General features: G+C 44.9%; 1 protein-coding gene and 1 long non-coding RNA gene across 2 annotated transcripts in view; both read right to left on the reverse strand.

Annotated features, from left to right (window-relative positions):
* Positions 1-20,905, reverse strand: part of LOC116052891 (kin of IRRE-like protein 3) — a 368,756-nt gene that overhangs the window by 118,134 nt on the left and 229,717 nt on the right. The window lies entirely within an intron of this gene.
* On the reverse strand, positions 5,335-10,277 carry LOC116052878. Its single transcript, XR_004105673.2, has 3 exons — positions 10,150-10,277; positions 5,976-5,979; positions 5,335-5,410 (listed from the first exon to the last, which is right to left on the reverse strand). It is a non-coding gene; the product is annotated as an uncharacterized LOC116052878 (long non-coding RNA).

The following is a 20,905-nucleotide window of genomic DNA, read 5'->3' on the forward strand; positions in this document are numbered from 1 at the left end:
TGAATACAAAATAAAACAGGAAGTGCACAACGAGACTAGACATGAGTGACTAAACTTAAATACTTGACGAGACATAACACTCAAGTTCACAAGCACAGAAACAGCTGTTAACAGTTTGAGATGATGTGTTCTTTCTGCTATTGCTCAACACCCTCAGCACAGAGGCTGCCTGCAGTGCTCCACAATAACAGCTAGAAATAAAAACCACAATATAACCACTTTATAATTAAAACTAGCTCCTGACAAGAAAACCTCATAACGTTACCACTATTGCAATAATAATGAAAAAAAAAAAAAACAGAACTTACTGAGCTTTTATTTTTGTGGTTAAACACCCCTTATTTATTCAAAAACTAATATTACTGTAATAGTTTTAGTCAGTTTCAATGAATGGATATGCACTGGCGTGTCCTAGATGTCCCTATTAGTGTTATGTGGAATTATATATATATGATTGTAGTGCACTGTATATGCCCAGGGACAACAGATGGAAATCAGCAATACAAATTATAAAATTATAAATAAGTCTAAATAACATGCCACAGCATGTTATCACTTTATGTAGAACTGTTAATTTACCATACAGACTGACACTCAACTTCTAAAATATTTATTTTGTCAGAAAAAAAAAATTATGTATGTATACATGTGATATTTAAACAAACGAGGAAATAAAAGCCTCTTATTTACGAGACCAGTCTGAGAGAGCTCCAGTTCACAGCGGGGTCTTTGAGAAACCTGCCCCTCGTTGAATGCCAAAATCAATGTTGGGATAAGGGTGCTGCCAAGTTCATACAAGTTACTAACCAATGCATCCTCGGTAAAATGGGCGTCAAGAACATTTCCGGGAAAATAGTTAGCACTTCTTTAGTAAATATGATCAATGACTTTATTACCACGTTATGTACCACATTTATTTAAAGTAGTTGTGATAAAACCTCTTCTTAAACAATTTTCAAAACCTTACAGCAGTACTCAACACTGACTTTCTCAAACTCCTTTTAAAATCCTTCATCACATGAATATAGGACATTGTGCACATTAAAAACATGCAAAGCTACAAAAATTCGCAATGACACTAGCTAAAACGTGCAGCTATTTGCAATGCACCATCTGTAACCTGCCAGTTCACACCAATGAGGCTTCCATCTAAAACTCCACCAGCCATTTCCACCAGCTGACAGTTTGTAATATAGAAATAAAATGGATTCTGGATCATTTTATTTCTTTAGTTTGTAGCTGACTTGACCAGCTGCTGTTGAAACAGGTGAGGTCCCTTAGTTTCTAAAACCAGCCTCTGGATACTTGACCAGCTGAGTTGCAGCCACACCGCCAGCTAGCTTGAGTCGAGCTGAGACGGGCCAGTTCAGACTGCTAAAACTTGTCCTGCAACACTCTAAAACGGTTTCGTCTCGCCGCAAAACTTTGGTCTGAACTGGGCTTTACAGAAAATATTCAGATGTAACCAGCAAAGTAATCATGAACATTTTCATAGGTAACTGTCATTTATTTACACATTTTTTGCCAGTAACTGTAACAGTAATCAAATTACGTAAAGCCGTTACATGTAAGTAGTTGCTCCCCAACACTGACTAGACCTATATCTAATCTTCCCTTTCTCTCTAAGATCTGTGAAAAGTTATAGTGGCTAATCAGATGTGTGACTGTCTACAAAACAATAGTTTATTTGAGATTTGTCAGTTAGATCTAGAGTGCATCATAGCACAGAGACGGCACTGGTGAAAATTACAAATGACATTCTAATTGCTTCAGACACTGATGTTTGTTTTTTTAACTGACATGAAAAGTGTTTGTCTTTATTACGAAGTTCTTCTGCTAAATTCCTTGTCATGTTTCACCCAGTAGAACTATTAAAAGCAGTTATAAAAATGTGTAAACACCGTTGTTAAGGCAGACGAGCATTACCTGATAAACATCATGTTACTTACTTTACATGGAGCTAAAATCAATACTGAATTATGTTAAAGGTGCAGTAAGCGATGCTGCACAAAGATTGTTGATATTTGAACTCAACTGCCAAACAAATACAACCCCCCCTTCAGAAGCTCCGCCCCCCAGATTCACAGACGCGCTGACAGTGTTGTCATTACTTAGAATTCCTCATGGGGGAGACAACAACTATGCACTATAGCTTTAAGTTTGTGTAAACTGATTGACAATCAGTGTGCAAATGTGTAATCTGTAACACATTACACAAATACAAAAGATGTGTAAACTCACAAACATAATTTGCAAATATAAATACGGATCTGCAAATACACAAACAAGTTCCACAAATAAAAAGTATATCTGTCAGTACATTAAAATGGACATTTGTGAATCTAGTTTCTAACAGTGAATCAAAAAGGCATTTGTGGATTTCAATTCCACCCTTGTGGATCTGCATTTTAAACAGAGTTTTGAGAAAAACATTCTGCCAGTCTGAACGAAAATCGACTCGTATCACTCGGCCATTTGTGGAAAGCTTGCGATTGCTTACCGATGCTGTCTTTCTATGAGCTTTTTTTTTTTTTTTTTAATAAACAGCAATAAGTAATCTTTATTTCTACAAAACGGATTACAAATTTACACACAGATTGTCAATCATTTTACACAAACTTAATGAGACATATCTCATCTCATATAAAGCCAACCAGTTGGGAGCAGCCATCACAAACAACAGCAAACAGAAAAAAAAGGTTAAACTGACCTGTTGAAAACAGCAAACAGTAAAACAGCAAAGCTAACGTTAGTCACTTGTGTCACTTGATTCCTTTGAAATTACGGAGGTTTTGCTAGCATTAGCCAACCTGTACTGGTATTTGCCTGGGTATGTAAATAATAATAATAATAATAATAATAAAATTAAAAACAATATAACAATTGTTTATAAAAGGTACAGGGCATATTTACAAAGCAAAAGAAAATAAAAAATCAGACCAGCAATTGATGTGAACATATGTACAGTGATCAAAGAGAATAAGCCAGTTTAAAAAGGTGTGTTTTAGATGAGTTTTGAAACTGGAAAGCCAGTCAGTGTTATGGATATTCAGTGGCAGGGACTTCCAGATGCAGGGGGCCGAGCGACTGAATGCTCTGAGCCCAAAGGTGGTCAAACGGGTGGAGGGTTGAGTGAGGTGTATGGAAGTGGAAGACCTGAGAGTATGAGTGGGTGTGTTGATGTGATTGAGATCAGTGAGGTAGAGAGGAGCAGGAGTGATTAATTAAAATTAATAGAAGGGGTTCTGGTGATGATGCTGCGAGCAGCAGAGTTCTGAACCAGTTGAAGTTTGTGTATGGATTTGCAGGGAAGACCATAGAGAAGGGAATTACAGTAATCAATGCGTGATGTAACCAGTTTGTGAACAAGAATGGCAGTGCTATCAGATGTGAGAGATGGACACGATTAATGTTGCGTAAATGGAAATATGCAGACCGAGTGACATTGTCTATGTGTGCTTGGAATGATAGTGTGCTGTCAAGGATGACACCCAGACTCTTGACCTGTGAAGAGGGGAAACCAAGGCGTTGTCAATGGTGAGAGAGAAACTATCAGTTTTTATCAGAGTGGATTTGGTGTCAATGAGGAGAACCTCAATTTTTTCACTGTTGAGTTTTAGAAAATTATCGGAAAACCAGGATTTGTTTTCTGCTAAGAAGTCAGAAAGGGAGGTGGGTGGAAGGCAGGATGTTGGTTTGGTGGACTGGTAGAGCTGGGTGTCATCCGCGTAGCAATGGAAATTAATTTTGAATTTGCGGAAGATATGGCCAAGAGTTCACCCAAACAGACTAGGTTGCTCATTTTTAGCAGTCAACCTACAGCTCGCTGTACAGTCTGCCCCACGTGCGTGACTATCTTCTTTTTCTCCGCCCACCATGGCAGCTCCCAGATCGATCACCCTCACCACCCCCCCGATCACTGAAACCTGGCACAAACCCTTGGACTACTTCTCACTCAACCAGATCACACCAACAGGATTCACCCACACAGACAAACCACACACTGAAGGACGGGGAGGTGGCGTTGCCACTGTTCACAGAAAGGACATTAAAATAACCACCATCTACATCCCAGCCGCCATGTCTTTAGAACATCTCACCTTCAAACTCTCTGGTCCCAGTCCTCTCATCACTTCCGTTATCTACCGCCCCCCAAGTCAAACCCCACCTTTCTCTCAGATTTTTCGCATATCCTGACCCAGCTCTGTACTACATCACCCTCTGTCCTCATCCTTGGAGATTTTAACTTCCACATCGACAACATCAACTGCAAATCTGCCACTTAATTTCTGGAACTGTTAAACTGTTTCAACTTCTCACAACATGTTAACCTCCCCCACCCACACTCATATCCTCGACCTGGTCTGCTCCACTGGTCTCACAGTAAATCATCTCTCCAACGTCACTCTCCATATCTCAGAACATCTTGCAATCATCACAGACATCCCCATTCCTATCCCAAAAGACGAGCGCAAAATCTCATTCAGGAACCTCAAATCCATAAATTCATCTGCTCTCTCAGCTTCTCTCCCCAATTTAATATCTGCCCCCCCTCCCCCCCCCTCAGTGTCTGATGATCCAACCCACCTTGTGGACTACTAAAACAACACTCTGTCCTCCTGTCATGACCTACTGGCCCCCATCATTACTAAAACTGTCTCTTTCACATACTCAGCCCCCTGGTACACTCCTGAACTTCACCAAATGAAGTCCCACAAAATAAAACCGGTTTAACAGTTCACCTCCATGCATATACAGACTAACTTCACCAATACAAAAATGCACTAAACACTGCCGGTCCTACTACCAGCTCATACACGCTGGCTCCAACAACCCCAAGACTCTCTTCTCTACAATAAACAAAGTTCTTAACCCCCCTGACAACTTGACCACCTCCCCTGCTCCTTCAACCACCACACCTGCCTCCCCCCCTCCATCCTCTCAGTCACAACACAGCACTGAAACAGCCCTCCGCAAAGTCACAAATGACCTCCTCCTCCTCTCCTCTGACTCTGGCCACCTCACCATTCTTATCATGCTTGACCTCACTGCAGCCTTCGACACCATGAACCACTCCATCTTCCTGTCCCAACTGGAAAACTACCGCAACATCAGTGGCACCACACTCTCCTGGCTCCGTTCCTATCTCACCAACAGACAACAGTTCATACACATCAACAACTGCACCTCTTCCATTGCTCCTCTGTCACAAGGCATCCCCCAAGGTTCGGTGCTTGGTCCTCTCCTTTTCATCCTATACATCCTGCCACTCGGAAATATCATACGCAAACATGGTCTTCACTTCCACTGCTACGCCGATGAAGTCCAGAGCTACATCTCTACCAAATCCATCACCACAGCTATATCCTCCACCTTGACCAACTGCCTCACCAATATTCAAAACTGGATGCTGAAGGCCCTCCCCTGGAACCATCACCTTATCGTGGTGGAGAGGTTTGTGTGTCCCTATGAACCTGAGGGCTGTGTTGTCTGGAGCTTTGTGCTCCTGGTAGGGTCTCCCAAGGCAAAGTGGTCTCAGGGGAGGGGCCAGACAAAGAATGGTTCAAAAACCCTATGAAAAAACGAGGTAGAGATGGAGTGACCCTGCCCGGAGGAAGCCCGGGGCCCCCGTCTGGAGCCAGGCCCAGATGGAGGGCCCGTTAGCGAGCGCCTGGTGGCCGGGTTTGCCACGGAGCCCGGCCGGGCACAGCCCGAAAAAGCTACGTGGCACCTCTCTCTCCAACCCATGGGCCCACCACCTGTGGGAGGAACCGCTGGGGTCGGGTGTGCTGCCACATGGGTGGCAGTGAAGGTCAGGGGCCTCGACGGACCAGACCCGGGCAGCAGACGCTGGCTCTGGGGACGTGGAACGTCACCTCTCTGTGGGGGAAGGAGCCGGAACTTGTGTGGGAGGTGGGGCGCTACCAGTTGGATCTGGTGGGGCTTACCTCTACGCACAGTCTCGGTTCTGGAACCATACTCCTGGATAGGGGTTGGACTCTTTTCTTCTCCGGAGTTGCCCAGGGTGTGAGGCGCCGGGCGGATATGGGGATACTCACAAGCCCACGGCTGAGCGCCGCTACGTTGGAGTTTACCCCGGTGGATGAGAGGGTCGCCTCCCTACGCCTGCAGGTTGTGGGGGAGAAAACTCTGACTGTTGAGCTGAAGAGCTCGGAGTATTCGGCCTTCTTGGAGACCTTGAATGGAGTCCTGTATGGGGTTCCAGTGGGGGACTCCATAGTTCTGCTGGGGGACTTCAACGCGCACGTGGGAAATGATGGAGACACATGGAGAGGCGTGATTGGGAGGAACGGCCTCCCTGATCTAAACCAGAGTGGTTGTTTGTTGTTGGACTTCTGTGCTAGTCATGGATTGTCTATAACGAACACCATATTCGAACATAGGGATGCTCATAAGTGTACTTGGTACCAGAGCACCCTAGGCCAAAGGTCAATGATCGATTTTTTAATCGTTTCATCTGATCTGAGGCCATATGTTTTGGACACTCGGGTGAAGAGAGGGGCAGAGCTGTCAACTGATCACCATCTGGTGGTGAGTTGGGCCAGAGGGTGTGGGAAGACTCTGGACAGACCTGGTAAGCCCAAATGGGTAGTGCGGGTAAATTGGGAACGTCTGGAGGAGGCCCCTGTCCGAGAGACTTTCAACTCACACCTCCGGCAGAGCTTTTCGTGCATCCCTGTGGAGGCTGGGGGCATTGAACCTGAGTGGACAATGTTCAAAGTTTCCATTGCTGAAGCTGCGGCGGGGAGCTGTGGTCTTAGGGTCTTAGGTGCCTCAAGGGGCAGTAACCCACGAACACCGTGGTGGACACCGGTGGTCAGGGAAGCCGTCCGACTGAAGAAGGAGTCTTTCCGGGATATGTTATCCCAGAGGACTCCGGAGGCAGTTGCAAGGTACCGAAGGGCCCGAAGAGAGGCAAAGCAGCGGGTGTGGGAGGAGTTCGGAGAAGATATGGAGAAGGACTTTCAGTCGGCACCAAGGTGCTTCTGGAAAACCATTCGCCACCTCAGGAGGGGGAAGTGGGGAACCATCCAAGCTGAGTACAGTAAGGATGGGACGCTGTTGACCTCAACTGAGGAGGTAATAGGGCGGTGGAAGGAGCACTTTGAGGAACGAGCTGAGCCCGAAGGCAAAGCTCTCAATCTACCGGTCAGTTTTCGTTCCTACCCTCACCTATGGTCATGAAGGCTGGGTCATGACCAAAAGAACGAGATCCAGGGTACAAGAGGCCGAAATGGGTTTCCTCAGGAGAGTGGCTGGCGTCTCCCTTAGAGATAGGGTGAGAAGCTCAGTCATCCGTGAGGAGCTCGGAGTAGAGCCGCTGCTCCTTCGCGTCGAAAGGAGCCAGTTGAGGTGGTTCGGGCATCTGGTAAGGATGCCCCCTGGGCGCCTCCCTAGGGAGGTGTTCCAGGCACATCCAGCTGGGAGGAGGCCTCGGGGAAGACCCAGGACTAGGTGGAGGGATTATATCTCCAACCTGGCCTGGGAACACCTCGGGATCCCCCAGTCGGAGCTGGTTAATGTGGCTCGGGAAAGGGAAGTTTGGGGTCCCCCTGCTGGAGCTGCTACCCCCGCGACCCGTTACCGGATAAGCGGAAGAAGATGGATGGATGGATGCTGAAGGCATGTGACATTGCATTCAGAACAGGTGATGCTCAAGCCTATAGCTCCTCCAGGGCTAACCTGAATAGGGGCATCAAAAAGGCCAAGCACAACCACAAGCTAAGGATTGAGGATCACTTCAAGAACAACTCTGACCCCTGACGCATGTGGCAAGGCATCCAGGCCATCACAGATTACAAAGCTACTAATTCCACCCCCCTGTCACCGACACCTGTCACTTAACCACTTCTATGGCCGCTTCGATAGGGACAACAAGGAGGTTGCCATCGAGGCTGTGGTCTCTGCAGATCACCAGCCCCTCACACTCTCCACCACCGATGTGTGTGTGGCACTGAGCAGGATTAATGCACACAAGACTGCTGGTCCTGATGGTATCCCCGGACGCATACTCAGGGCCTGTGCTGTGTAGCTGACTGAGGTTTGGACTGGCATATTTAATCTGTCACTAGCCCAGGCAGCTGTCCCCGCGTGCTTTAAAACCACCTCCATCGTGCCAGTGCCAAAAAACTCCACTGCAACAAGCCTTAATGACTTCCGTCCAGTTGCACTCACCCCCATCATTATGAAGTGCTGTGAGAGGCTGGTCCTGGCCCATCTCAAGACCTGCTTACCACCCTCATTTGACCCCTTCCAATTCACCTACCATCAGAACAGGAGCACAGAGGATGCCATCTCTACGGCACTTCACTCTGCCCTGTCCCACCTTGACAATAGCAACACCTATATGAGAATGCTGTTCGTTGACTTTAGTTCAGCGTTCAACACCATCATCCCCTCCAAACTGATCACCAAACTCAGTGAACTGGGCATCAATACCTCCCTCTGTAACTGGATTCTTGACTTCCTAACCTCAGTCTGTTAGGTTAGATAATCACACCTCCTCAACCATCACCGTGAACACCGGCGTACCACAGGGATGTGTGCTGAGCCCTCTCCTTTACTCCCTCTTCACCTACTACTGCACACCTTTACATTGCTCTAACACCATTGTCAAGTTTGCAGACGACACTACGGTGATTGGTCTCATCAGCAACAACGATGAGACGGCCTACAGGGAGGAGGTCCAGCACCTATCATCGTGGTGCACTGACAACAACCTGGCTCTCAACATGAAGAAGACCAAAGAGCTCATTGTGGACTTCAGGAAGTCTAAAGCTAGCACACACACCCTCATTCTCATCAACTGGACTGAGGTGAAGCTAGTGACATCTAGCTTCAAGTTTCTGGGTGTCCACATCTCTGAGGACCTCTCCTCAACACCTCTACCCTGATTCTGAGGAGACTCAAGAAGGTCCACCTGTCTCATAAGATCCTGGTGAACTTCTACCGCTGCACCATCGAGAGCATCCTCACCAACTGTGTCACAGTTTAGTATGGCAACTGCTCTGCCCATGACCGGAAAGCACTGCAGAGGGTGGTGAAAACTGCCCAACGCATCACCGGTTCCTCACTCCCCTCCATCAAGGCCATCAAATGCAAGTGATGCTTGCGTAAGAAGCGCAGCATCATCAAAGACTGTTCTCACCCCAAACACAGCCTGTTCACCCCACTCCCCTCCAGGAGGCGTTTCAGGTCTCTTCGCACCCGTACCAGCAGGTTCATAGGAAGCTTCTTTCTTGCGGCTGTCACCCTACTGAACTCTTGCTCTGCATCCCGGTGACAATTAACCTACTAAGCCACCCCCCCGGTGATGCTAGAGATCAGAGGAAAATGGGCCAACTGATTCAAGGTGATAGAAGATCAACTTTGACTCAAATAACCACTCGTTACAACGGAGATATGTAGCAAAGCATTTGTGAAGCCACAACACGCACAACCTTGAAGCGGATGGGCTATACCAGCAGAAGACCCACCGGGTACCACTCATCTCCACTAAAAATAGGAAAATGAGGCAATGATTTGCACGAGCTCACCAAAATTGGACAGTTGAAGACCGGAAAAAATGTTGCCTGGTCTAATCAGTCTTGATTTCTGTTGAGACATTCAGATGGTAGAGTCAGAATTTGGCATAAACAGAATGAGAATATGGATCCGTCATGCCTTGTTACCACTGTGCAGGCTGGTGGTGGTGGTGTAATGGTGTGGGGGATGCTGTCCTACCAATATGGGCCAACATTTCTAAAGAATGCTTCCAGCACCTTGTTGAATCAATGCCACAAAGAATTAAGGCAGTTCTGAAGGCGAAACACGGTATTAGTATGGTGTTCCTAATAATCATTTAGGTGAGTGTATATTATTCTTACTACAATTATGTCACTGCTACTACATTGCACATATCTGTACATGTTGTTCATACATTTTTCATCTTACATAGCCATATTTATTCTGCTCTTATAACACTGCAATTTATTTCTTGTCCTGCCTATGCACCACCTGTCTATACTTGTATATCACATTGCACTTTTCTGCTTTTTTGCACTTCTGGTTAGACGCAAACTGCATTTCGTTGTCTTTATACTCTGCACAATGACAATAAAGTTTAATATAATCTAATCTAAAAAAAACCCAACTTCCTCCAACTCAACTACAATAAATCCGACTTGATGCTCATCGGCCCGAAATCCCTCACAAAGAACACCCATAACTTCGGTCTCACTGTCAACAACTCCACCCTGTCTCCATCCCCACACATCCGTAACGTCATCTTTGGCAGCAACCTCACTTTTGAACAACCAAATAACCAGAACTGCCTTCTTTCACCTCAAAAACATTGCCCGTCTCCGCCCATCACTCACCTACTCTGCTGCCAAAACTTTGATTCACGCCTTCATCACTTCCAGAATTGACTACTGCAACAGCATCCTCTATGGTTCACCTGCAAAAGCCTTAAATAAAATCCAGTACATCGAAAACTCTGCTGCCCTGATCTCCTCACCCACACCCGTTCCCGTGACCTGTCCTTCAGAACCTCCACTGGCTCCCTGTTTCCCGCATCCAGTTTAAAGTCCTCCTCACCCACAAAGCCCTCCATAACTAGGCTCACAGACCTGCTCCACTGCCACAACCCCGTAACCTCCGCTTCTCTAACGCAAACCTCCTCTACCCTCCACTCAGGACCACGCACCATAGCTGGGGTGACAGAGTTATTTCGTTTACCAGAATTTATCCATCTTAATTCCCCCCCTAAACGATACTTGATGGCACAGATTGCGAAACCGTTCCCACGGATTGTGAAACTGTTCGCACAGATTATTTTCTTCTACTATGTGAACCTAGAGGGGCTCCATAGTTATCCTCTATGCACTGGGTTGGTTTTATTAATCTACCAATCAACAGAGAGTAGAACAGCTTTGGGTGTTCATCTGCTGAACAGGTCACTTCTCGCAGTAGAATGTCATGTTGCAGGACTACATGTTGCCACTCAGGCACTGACAGACTTGACAATAGAATAACCTCCTATTTTGGTGGAGAGTTAGATTAACAGAGTTTATTACAAAGTGTTTGTTTAGAATAAACCGAAATTAAATGTTACTCTGTTGTAATGGTTTTGCTCATGAATTCATTTACATATGGAAAATGAGTGACGTGAAGTGAGTGCTTGAATTATGTATCTCTTTCCTGAATAAATGTAATTTCACTGCCAAATATCTATTGCTCTGTACAAAGCAAATACAAAAATGCATACATAGTAGTACATGCATACTCTGAGGCTTTAACTTTACACAAGCTTCACGTTCTGATTAAACCTCACTGGAAAATAGTAAATGCATACTGGTATATGTAGGTATTGTAATGTAATGGCATGTAAATATAATATTGATGAGAGAAGCTGTGTCTGTCTTTAATAAACATGTTTAAGTGACTGGGCTCTGTCTAATTTATGAGTTTCTATAACAAATTAAGGGCTGTTGGCCTGCCACAGCTCTACATCAGGGGAATATGCTAGGACCTCTCACTCCTTCTGTTTCCAGTCCCCTGAAATGGTAAAAAATGGCAAAGAAAACCAACACATTCTTACCCCATCACATCAAAAAGCAAAGCTTGGTAGGGGCGCCTGGGTAGCTCATTTGGTAGAGTGCGCGCCCATATATAGAGGTTTACTCCTCAAAGCAGGAACTGCAGGTTTGACTCCCACCTGTGGACCCTTGCTGCATGTCCCCCCCCCCCCCCCATCCTTCAGCTGTCATAGGACATACAAATAGAGTCCTAGAGTCCTAAAATGCCCAAAAAATAATCTGAAGTTATTGTGCTGGGCTACTTCCTTATTATCAGATTGTTAGACTCTCCAGTTGGTCCAGAATGCTGCAGCACGTGTACTGACAAGAACTAAAAAAAGAGATCATATTTCTCCTGTATTAGCTTCTCTGCATTAGCTTCCTGTAAAATCCAGGATTAAATTTAAAATCCTTCTTCTGACCTACAAAGCTCTTAATGGTCAGGCACCATCATATCTTAAAGAGCTCATAGTACCTTATTGTCCCACTAGAGCACTGCGCTCCCAGAATGCAGAGTTACTTGTGGTTCCTAGAGTCTCCAAAAGTAGAATGGGAGCCAGAGGCCTCAGCTACTATTATTCCTAGTCATAGTTCTATAATCTTTATTGGTACTATAATTGTAAAAAAAAAAATCATCACTATTCATTATAGTGAGTAGTTCATCATACCAACTGCTATAATTGTTATGAATCATATTTCTCCATAACTGTATATCTGTATCAGTGTCTCTGTGTCCCAACCGGCAGCGGCAGATGGCTGCCCACCAAGAGTCAGGGTCTGTCTGAGGTTTCTGCCTGTAAAAAGGACGTTTTTCCTTGCCACCAAATGTTTACTCTTAAGGGTGGAATTGTTGGTTCTCTGTAAATTATAGAGTATGGTCTAGACCTACTCTATCTTTAAAGTCTCCTGAGATAACTCCTGTTGTGATTTGACACAACAAAATTGAATTGAATTTGTTGAATCTTAATCTAATCAAATTCACTTCCATGTTGGCTGGTCCACATCTTGCTTTGGGTTTACACTTCGAGTGGTCCAATATTTGAAGGCATTAACAATTTATAGGAATTTTACACAGAGGTATCTATGTATCCATGACTTCTGTTGTATAGTCACAGAGTTGCACTGATTCAACTGCTAGTATAAGCATGTCCTACGATAATATAATATACTGTATGATGAATATTGGTATTATTAGGGTTAGGATTTTTGTATTTTACTTGTTTACTGTGAACCATCATATCTGTCTTGCAACTAAACGCTTTCATACTATCAACCATATACCTCAGTTAAATAGTGCTTTTCTATGTCTTAATGACCACTTAAAACACTTTACACACTACGGTCCCCATTCACTATTCAAACACACAAATGTATACACTGGTGGCCGAGGCTGCCATACAAGGTGCCACCTGCTCATCAGATAAACACTCACACACCGGTGCAGCCGGGAGCAATTTGAGGTTCAATGTCTTGCCCAAGGACACTTTGACACTTTGACTGCAGGGCCAGGGATCGAACCCCTGACCTGCTTTGCAGACAACTGCTCTACCTGTACGACCACTTGACCGTCACGTGAAATCACTTTTCTCTGTTCTATCTGTTCAATTCTTAAAGGGGTGATAGAATTATTATATAGGGTATTTCACAGTGTTCCTTAAATGGATACTTCACCGATTTAGCATTAAGTCAAGTCAAGTCAAGTTTATTTAATAATAATAATAATAATAATAATAATAATACATTTAATTTATAATGCACTTTTCATCAAAGATCTCAAAGTGCTACAGGTTAGAAACACAAAAGATAAGCAGTTTAAAATACAACAAAGAAAAGAAACAAAAAAGAAAAAAAAAAAGTCTTTCAAGCTTTGCTAAAAAGAAATGTCTTAAGGCCTTTTTTAAAACAGTCAGTGGATTGAGGTGCCCTCAAGGTGTCAGGAAGGGCATTCCACAGACGTGGGGCAGCAGCACAGAAGGCCCTATCTCTAGGCCCTAATGGTCCTGAGTCTGGTTCTGGGTAAGTGGAGGAGGTTTGAGTGAGTGGAGCGGAGGGAGCGTGTTGAGTTTTGTGGGTTGATAAGTTCTTTGAGGTGGGGGGGGGGGGGGGCATGTCCATGGATGCATTGATGTGTGAGGAGGGAAACCTTGTACTCAATCCTGGTGGAGACGGGAAGCCAGTGGAGTGAGTGGAGAATGGGGGTAATGTGCTCATGTTTCCGCACTCTCATCAAGATCCTAGCTGCAGAGTTTTGGATGTACTGAAGCCTCTGCAGACTCTTTCTAGGAATCCCAATGAGTAGCACATTGCAGTAGTCTAGTCTGGAGGAGACAATGGCATGAACCAGCTTTTCGGCATCTGAGAGGGAGAGAATGGGGCGGAGTTTTGAGATGTTACGGAGGTGATAGAAAGAGGTCTTGCATAGGTGATTTATATGGGCTTCAAAAGTGAGTTGGGAGTTTTGTGACTGTTGATGAAAGTGGGATGTTGGAGCATTTATATAGCACATTTAAAACAACCAAAATTGACCAAAGTGCTGTACAAATTGAAGTGCACAACACAACCACTAAAATCAAGCAAAATGAGTTAAAAATAAATAACTAAAAATAAAGCAAGTTTGAATCCCCCGGATTTAACGGCAAATAGATTTGTGTATCATCGGCATAACAGTGGAAGGAAACATTGTGTTGGCGGAATATATTGCCCAAAGGGAGCATATACAGAGCAAACAAAATAGGTCCCAAAATGGAACCCTGAGGTACTCCACTAGAAATAGGGGCTGTGGAGGAGTAAAGGCTGCCAATGTTAACAGAGAAAGTCCTATCGGCTAAATAGGAGGCAAACCACTTGAGGACAGTGCCCTGGATGCCAACCTGGTCCTCAAGACGATTTAATAAAATATTGTGATCCACTGTATCAAATGCTGCACTAAGGTCTAACAGAATTAGGATGGCACATTTACCACAGTCTAAAGCCAGTAGCAGGTCATTTGAAACATTAAGAAGGGCCGATTCTGTACTGTGACGAGCCCTAAACCCAGATTGAAACTTTTCCATGATGTTGTTATTTTCTAAATGAGCCAGTAGCTGAGCATAAACCATTTTCTCCAATACTTTAGACAGGAAGGGAAGCTTGGAAATGGGACGGAAATTATTTAAATCTGATTTGTCGAGGTTCGGTTTTTTAATAAGAGGATGGACATGTTTAAAAATGGATGGGACAGTTCCATTGGCAAGACTGCTGTTTATAATGAGGGAAATTGTGGGACCTACAGTGTCCAATACATCCTTTAAAAGGTGTGAGGGAACAATATCCAAAGGGTAGGTGGAGGACCTTGTATGAGCAATAGTGTCATAGACGAGCGACAGAGATACAGGCTGAAAGCTATTTAGGATGGCAGGGGGGGCAAGCATCAGACCAGGATCATAAATGGGCAGTGAGATATTTGAACGAATAAGATCTATTTTTGTTAAGAAAAATGTTAGAAAATCCTCAAAAATGGCTGCGGATGGTACAAGACAAGTGTTGTCAACAGGGGTGAGAACTAAATTCATTGTATGGAACAAGGCTTTGGGATTGTGGTGATTTTTGGAGATGATGTTGGCGAAATATTTGGCCCTTGCTGCTTTGACCGATAACTGATAATTAGCCAAACAGCCTTTCAGTATCTCAAAAGACACACGTAGCCTGTCCTTTTTCCATTTTCTCTCTGCTTTTCGACATAGTCGTCTAAGAGCACGAGTGTCACTATTCAGCCAAGGCTGAGATTTGGCTCTAGGTTTCCTGATAGTCAGAGGGGCAATGGAGTCCAAAATATTTCCACAGATAGAATTAAACTCTGTGATTAATAGGTCTGTATTCAGCTGATGGGGTGGGGTTTTAGAACTGCTAAGTGAAAAAGAGGCTCTGAAGGCATCTGAGAAATAACTTGGAGTGGATGTATTTATAGATCGGCAGTAGTGAGCAGGAGTTTGATGATTGCAGATGATTTGAAACAAGGTGGAGAACCTGATACACTGATGGTCTGAGACACCCAAATCCTCCACATCCAGAGAATCAATGGACAGACCAAGTGTAAAAACAAAATCCAAAGTATGACCACGGTTGTGAGTAGGGCAGGTAACATGCTGAGTAAAGTTAAAAGAGTCCATAGTTCCGAGAAATTCAGCACTGGCATTGGATGGAATGTCCACGTGAATATTGAAGTCCCCAGAGATTAAAATCTTATCATAGCCTAAAACCACCGAAGATAAAAATTCAGAAAAGTCAGTTAAAAATTCAGAGCAAAATAGAGAATTCTGTTTGGGAGGGCGGTGGACAGTTACACAAAGGACAGGCTTTATACCACCTGTTTTAAACATAAAAACCTCAAAACTGGTATAAGCATTTGAACCAACAGGAGTGCACCAGTGGCATTTTTTAAAAATAACAGCAATACCTCCTCCACGGCCACTAAGCCTGGGTGAGCTAAAGAAGTCATAGTCAGGGGGACATACTTCTAAGAGCTGGCTATATTCACCAGACTCCAACCAGGTTTCAGTGAGGAACAAGAAATCTAGGATGGTGAAGGAGATAAACTCATTTAGAATAAAAGTCTTTTTTGAGAGGGACCTCACATTTAGGAGGGCCAGTCTACACATAACTACTGGTAATGGGACAGTAGTGCATTTTATGTAAAGAAGATTGTTTTTATTAACCCTATTAATTGTGTAATGAGGGCAGGAGGCTCTATCTGTGACAACAGTCTGAATGGGGAGATGGACCGGTGGTAGTGTTAATGGCAAGGGAAGACAGTAGGGGGGGCTAGTGCTGCAAACAGTATCCTGAGGTGATGCCATAGATGGAGAAAGGGATTCCAGAGTGTGTGTGTGTGTTGTGTAAATAGTCACTCGTGTGGTGAGGACCGCACAGCATGCTGGACGTTAGCGGCTAGCACCTGTGAGCCCAGCCTGTTAAGATGAATGCCGTCTCTCATAAAGAGAGAATATCGATCCCAAAATTGTCAACGAAACCAACATTGTGTGCCCCACATGCAGACTGCAGCCAGTTGTGAAGGCTAAAGATTCTGCTGAAGCGAGTGGCACCACAGCCTACTGTGGGAATGGGACCTGATATAAAAACAGATCTGCCACATTGTTTTAGAAGCTTATAAAGTTGGCTAAAATCTTTTCTGGTCAGCTCCGACTGTTGGCGGACTGTATCGTTGGTTCACACGTGGACAATGATCCTTTTTATGGAAGTTGGGAGTGAAGGTAATAGAGCTCGGAGTTTTTCTCGGATGGCAGTGACTGTGGCACCGGGGAGACAGTGTGTAGCTGCATTGAAGAAACACTCCTGATAATGGAATCACCAACGATCAACGTTGTAAGGGAGAAAAGCGGATGAGGGGATGAAGACTGGGTTCTGACAGCCCCATGGGTGGACCGAACAGAGAGTTGTAGTGGTGAAGAACGGGGCTGGGGACTTTTTGGAGGGTGTCCAGCAGCAGACTCGGGATGAGGGAGACCACCGGATCTTCTGACAGCATCCCTTATGAGCTGCGAGCGGAGGAAACCCCTCGCCGTTTCTGTTGGAGGTCAATCAAGGCATCCGTCTGGTTGTCAGCTGCGGTGGGAGCCAGAGCCAGGTGGTCACCTGCCGTTGGCCCATCCACCTGGAGGGGGGCCGGAACCTGCAGGGGAGCTGAAACCTGGAGGGGAGCCTGAGGTGGGGCGTCGTCGGCCAGCTGGTGAATCGAGGCCAGTGGAGGAGCCGGAGTCGGAGGATCATCAGTAGCCAGTAGTGCAAAGTGGTTCGAGAGGTGCAGGCTAGGTGGTGATGCCCTGCTCGCACCCGCTGTTTGCTTCGGATGACCACGGACCTGCACTATAGACCACGACGACTGCGGTGTAGAGCAGGCCAGCTGAGGACAGGTGGAGGAATCCCAGTGGACCGTGTCCTGCAGGGCTGCTGTGAGAGACGCCAGCCGCTTGGATTGCACGGCAGCTACGTCCATGAAGTTAGACAGGAGAGGCTCTTTATGCTGCAGCTCGTCGGTGAGTTTTTGGATTTCATTTTTAAGGTTGATTTTCTCCTCAGCTTGGTTGAGTAATATAGATTTGTCAGGTGTTGTTGCCATGCTGAGTGTAGTGTGACTAATTGTCCTTTTTAGGAAATCTTGTGCGGAAAGGCCGGTTAGCCCGAAGGTTGAGCTCAGGCCTGTAGCAGCAGTTTCAGGCATGCATGTGGCTATGCAATGTTTGTTTGTTGCGTCTCTTTGTGGTCGTTTTGTATAAAAACAATACAAGCTGCTCAGTTGCCCTCTTAACTTACATTGCAGTCAGAGTAATAAGAATAGGCCTACACCCATGTAGGGAAAGTCATTTTTCTACCTTTTCTTAAATCCAGTGAGAGGGAGCTCAGTCAGTCAGGTATATGTAAGGAGATAACATAGGCACAGGCTATTAAGCTTTGTATCAGTAGAAACACGGTAGTATTTTTGAATGACCGTGCTTCCCTCCCTCATGTCCCCCTGAGACCAGAGATCTCTGTATTGTGGGTCTGGAAAAAAGCCTCTGATGACGGAAAAATCGTCATTTTCCGAGGCATTTTTGCCCAGAGGCAATGGACTACAGCCAGTAGTAGGAGCTACTTCCGCATGTTTTCAACCCGCCCATAGGGGGTTGGTCTGTCGTCTTTCTCCGAAGATTCCCAAACCAAAACAAGTGTCAGCCATCTTGAATCTTCGCTACTGGCTTCTCAGCAGAAAACTTTAAATGGATAGATAGATTTATTCATCCCAAAGGAAATTTTAGAACAATTATGTGCATTAAAACTACCGCACACGTGTACCACCGGTATACATTGGTACAGATCGGAGAATATGCAGGACACTTTATAATACTGTATATGAATACTCGACACAGCTTCGCCCGCCTGCTATGGAGACCAGCGGTGTTGCTCGATGCCTCTGGCTGGTAAAGGGACATCATTAGCGGGGAACGGTGAACGAGTTTGCCGGTGGAAAGCTAACGCTAGTCGGCCACCTGTTCCATCAATCCTGCTTGCAAGTGTCCGCTCATTAGACAACAAACTAGACTACATCCAGCTTCAACGAAACTCCCAACGCGAGTTCAGAGACTGCTGAGTTTTTGTTGTTGTGGAAACATTGATGTGCTGTGTTAACACGGTGTCAAGTAAGTTGAGATCCCTCGCCCTCACCAGCAGTGGAAGGTAAGGGACTTTCCACTGATGGCCTTTACATCACAGAGGGAATTAAGGGATTTTCCACTGTTTGCCTCTACATTAGGAAAACAAGGGACTCTCTGCCGGAACAGATGATGTGTAATGTAATGCACAAAGAATAATAACAAAGTTATACAGGCATAAGTGTGATTTCACTATAAAGTGGTGTGTTTAAAAATGATTATATACCATGTAACCAAGATTGAAGTAAATTTATTAGTTGATTAAATAAAGAATAAGATAAATAATGGGAAAGAAGCAATTGATTATGGAATAATGTGTTTAACCAAGATAGGACTGTAACAAGGAAGATGTTGAGACTTGTTGAGACATGTTGAAACATGTTGAAATGCTTGCTGTGAGTGAGGAGGCCGTACATGGGCCGGGGGTTGCACAAGGGACGAGAGAGTGACTCACATTCATTCTTACAGGAGGAGATATATACAAACCTATTATAAACAGTACCCTGAGTAGCACATACACATAGAGACACCAATAAGCATAAGCACACACTCATTCTTGAAGGATGACACACACACCCAGCACACACAGCACACAGAGTAGCGCATACACATAGACACACAAACACGAATAAGCACACCCATTCAAAAAGGATAAAAAGGAAGAACACAGGGTGGATCGGGGTTAGTCCTCCTGCCGGCTCGGGGTTCAAGACTTGCTGATCGATCGACCACATCGGAGCAACAATCTTGAACTCAAAACTTTTAACTCAAGAGAAAGAGCAACGAACAAGCCAACATAGCAAAAAGGGAATATCCTACATCCTACGGTCAAAACGGGAGCTCCGGCCAGGAAGAGGATTAACCATCCCCACCCGGCCGTGGGACATCAATTAATAATCAAGGATCACTCTTTTGTTCGCCCTGCCAGCGGTGACTGTTTGGATAGAGACTTTGCGGACTTTTGAATCGAGTCGGGAGCTTCAACTGAAAACCAGCAGTACGGCAGGACAGGAGGAACCGTACCGGCCAGTACACCTCCTCCCTCTCTCTCTACAGAGCTGGACATTCCATCATCCCGGCTCCAAACCTTTTCAACAGGGGTTTGAAAATTTTAAACAATTTTTACTTTATGAATTTTAGATCGAATTAATCGTTGTTAATCGTGTATGAACAATCAATATTAACGAATTATATGCTGCATACGCTCCCTTGCTAAATCCTGCAATAAAAGCACTTATTGAAATTAAAGAAGAATTTGTGGACATTGAATTTATGACGTTTCATCCTAAGTAATAAGTAACAGGAGGTGTGTTCAACAACTAAAGAGGTTCTAATAGGTTGCTCTAGCCATAGAAATTAAACAGACCCTTGGGGCTCACTGTACGAGACACTAAAGCCAAACCTAGCAACTACCAAGTGCACAGATCATTAAGAGGAGAGCTGCTGTTAACGTGCGTGACTGGTGCGGTATCTGACCCAGGGGCCATTCGGTTGGGTGCGGTGCTAGAGTAAGCAGGGTAGACGTACGGAAGAAGGCAGTTAGAAGCTAGGCGAGTCTCCTCGCCACCAGCTTAAATAGTCCCTTGACCTAGCAGGGTAATACCCATAGGCGAAGAGGTTTGGACCCTTTAAACGGAGAGCTGGTCCAGGACCTCCTCAAGGGGGTTAACTCGGGGATCCAACAACGGACTGCCTGGTGCAGAAATGAGGTGCTTGTATCCAACTAACTGCTGGTGGAGTTTGTGACTGTTAAATGCCGACAATTCTACATTCCACGCAAATTTACGGCTGTGTTTATACTCGGTATTTACAGCCCACCAAACGCTAATGCTAGTAGCTATGTGTTAGCTTAACTTTACGGAGCCTATAATGTGTATGCACTAAATATAGCCTGTTTCGTATGTCGTTTTTATTTATATATTAAAATGTGTAACACCACTTGAGCCACGGTGAAATGTTGTTTCGTGTATATGATTGAAATGACAATAAAACACACTTGAGTTGAGTTGACCGTCTCACTGTCTGTCTGTCTGTAAACGGTAGGCGTGGCTTGGGAGCACACGCTAGAAGCCACCAATTTCTAAAAATATTTCACATTTCTACTACATAAGTGACCCAATTTAAAGATATATTCATCTTTCC

The sequence above is a fragment of the Sander lucioperca genome, chromosome 13, assembly GCF_008315115.2.
Source record: "Sander lucioperca isolate FBNREF2018 chromosome 13, SLUC_FBN_1.2, whole genome shotgun sequence".
Classification (NCBI taxonomy): Eukaryota; Metazoa; Chordata; class Actinopteri; order Perciformes; family Percidae; genus Sander; species Sander lucioperca.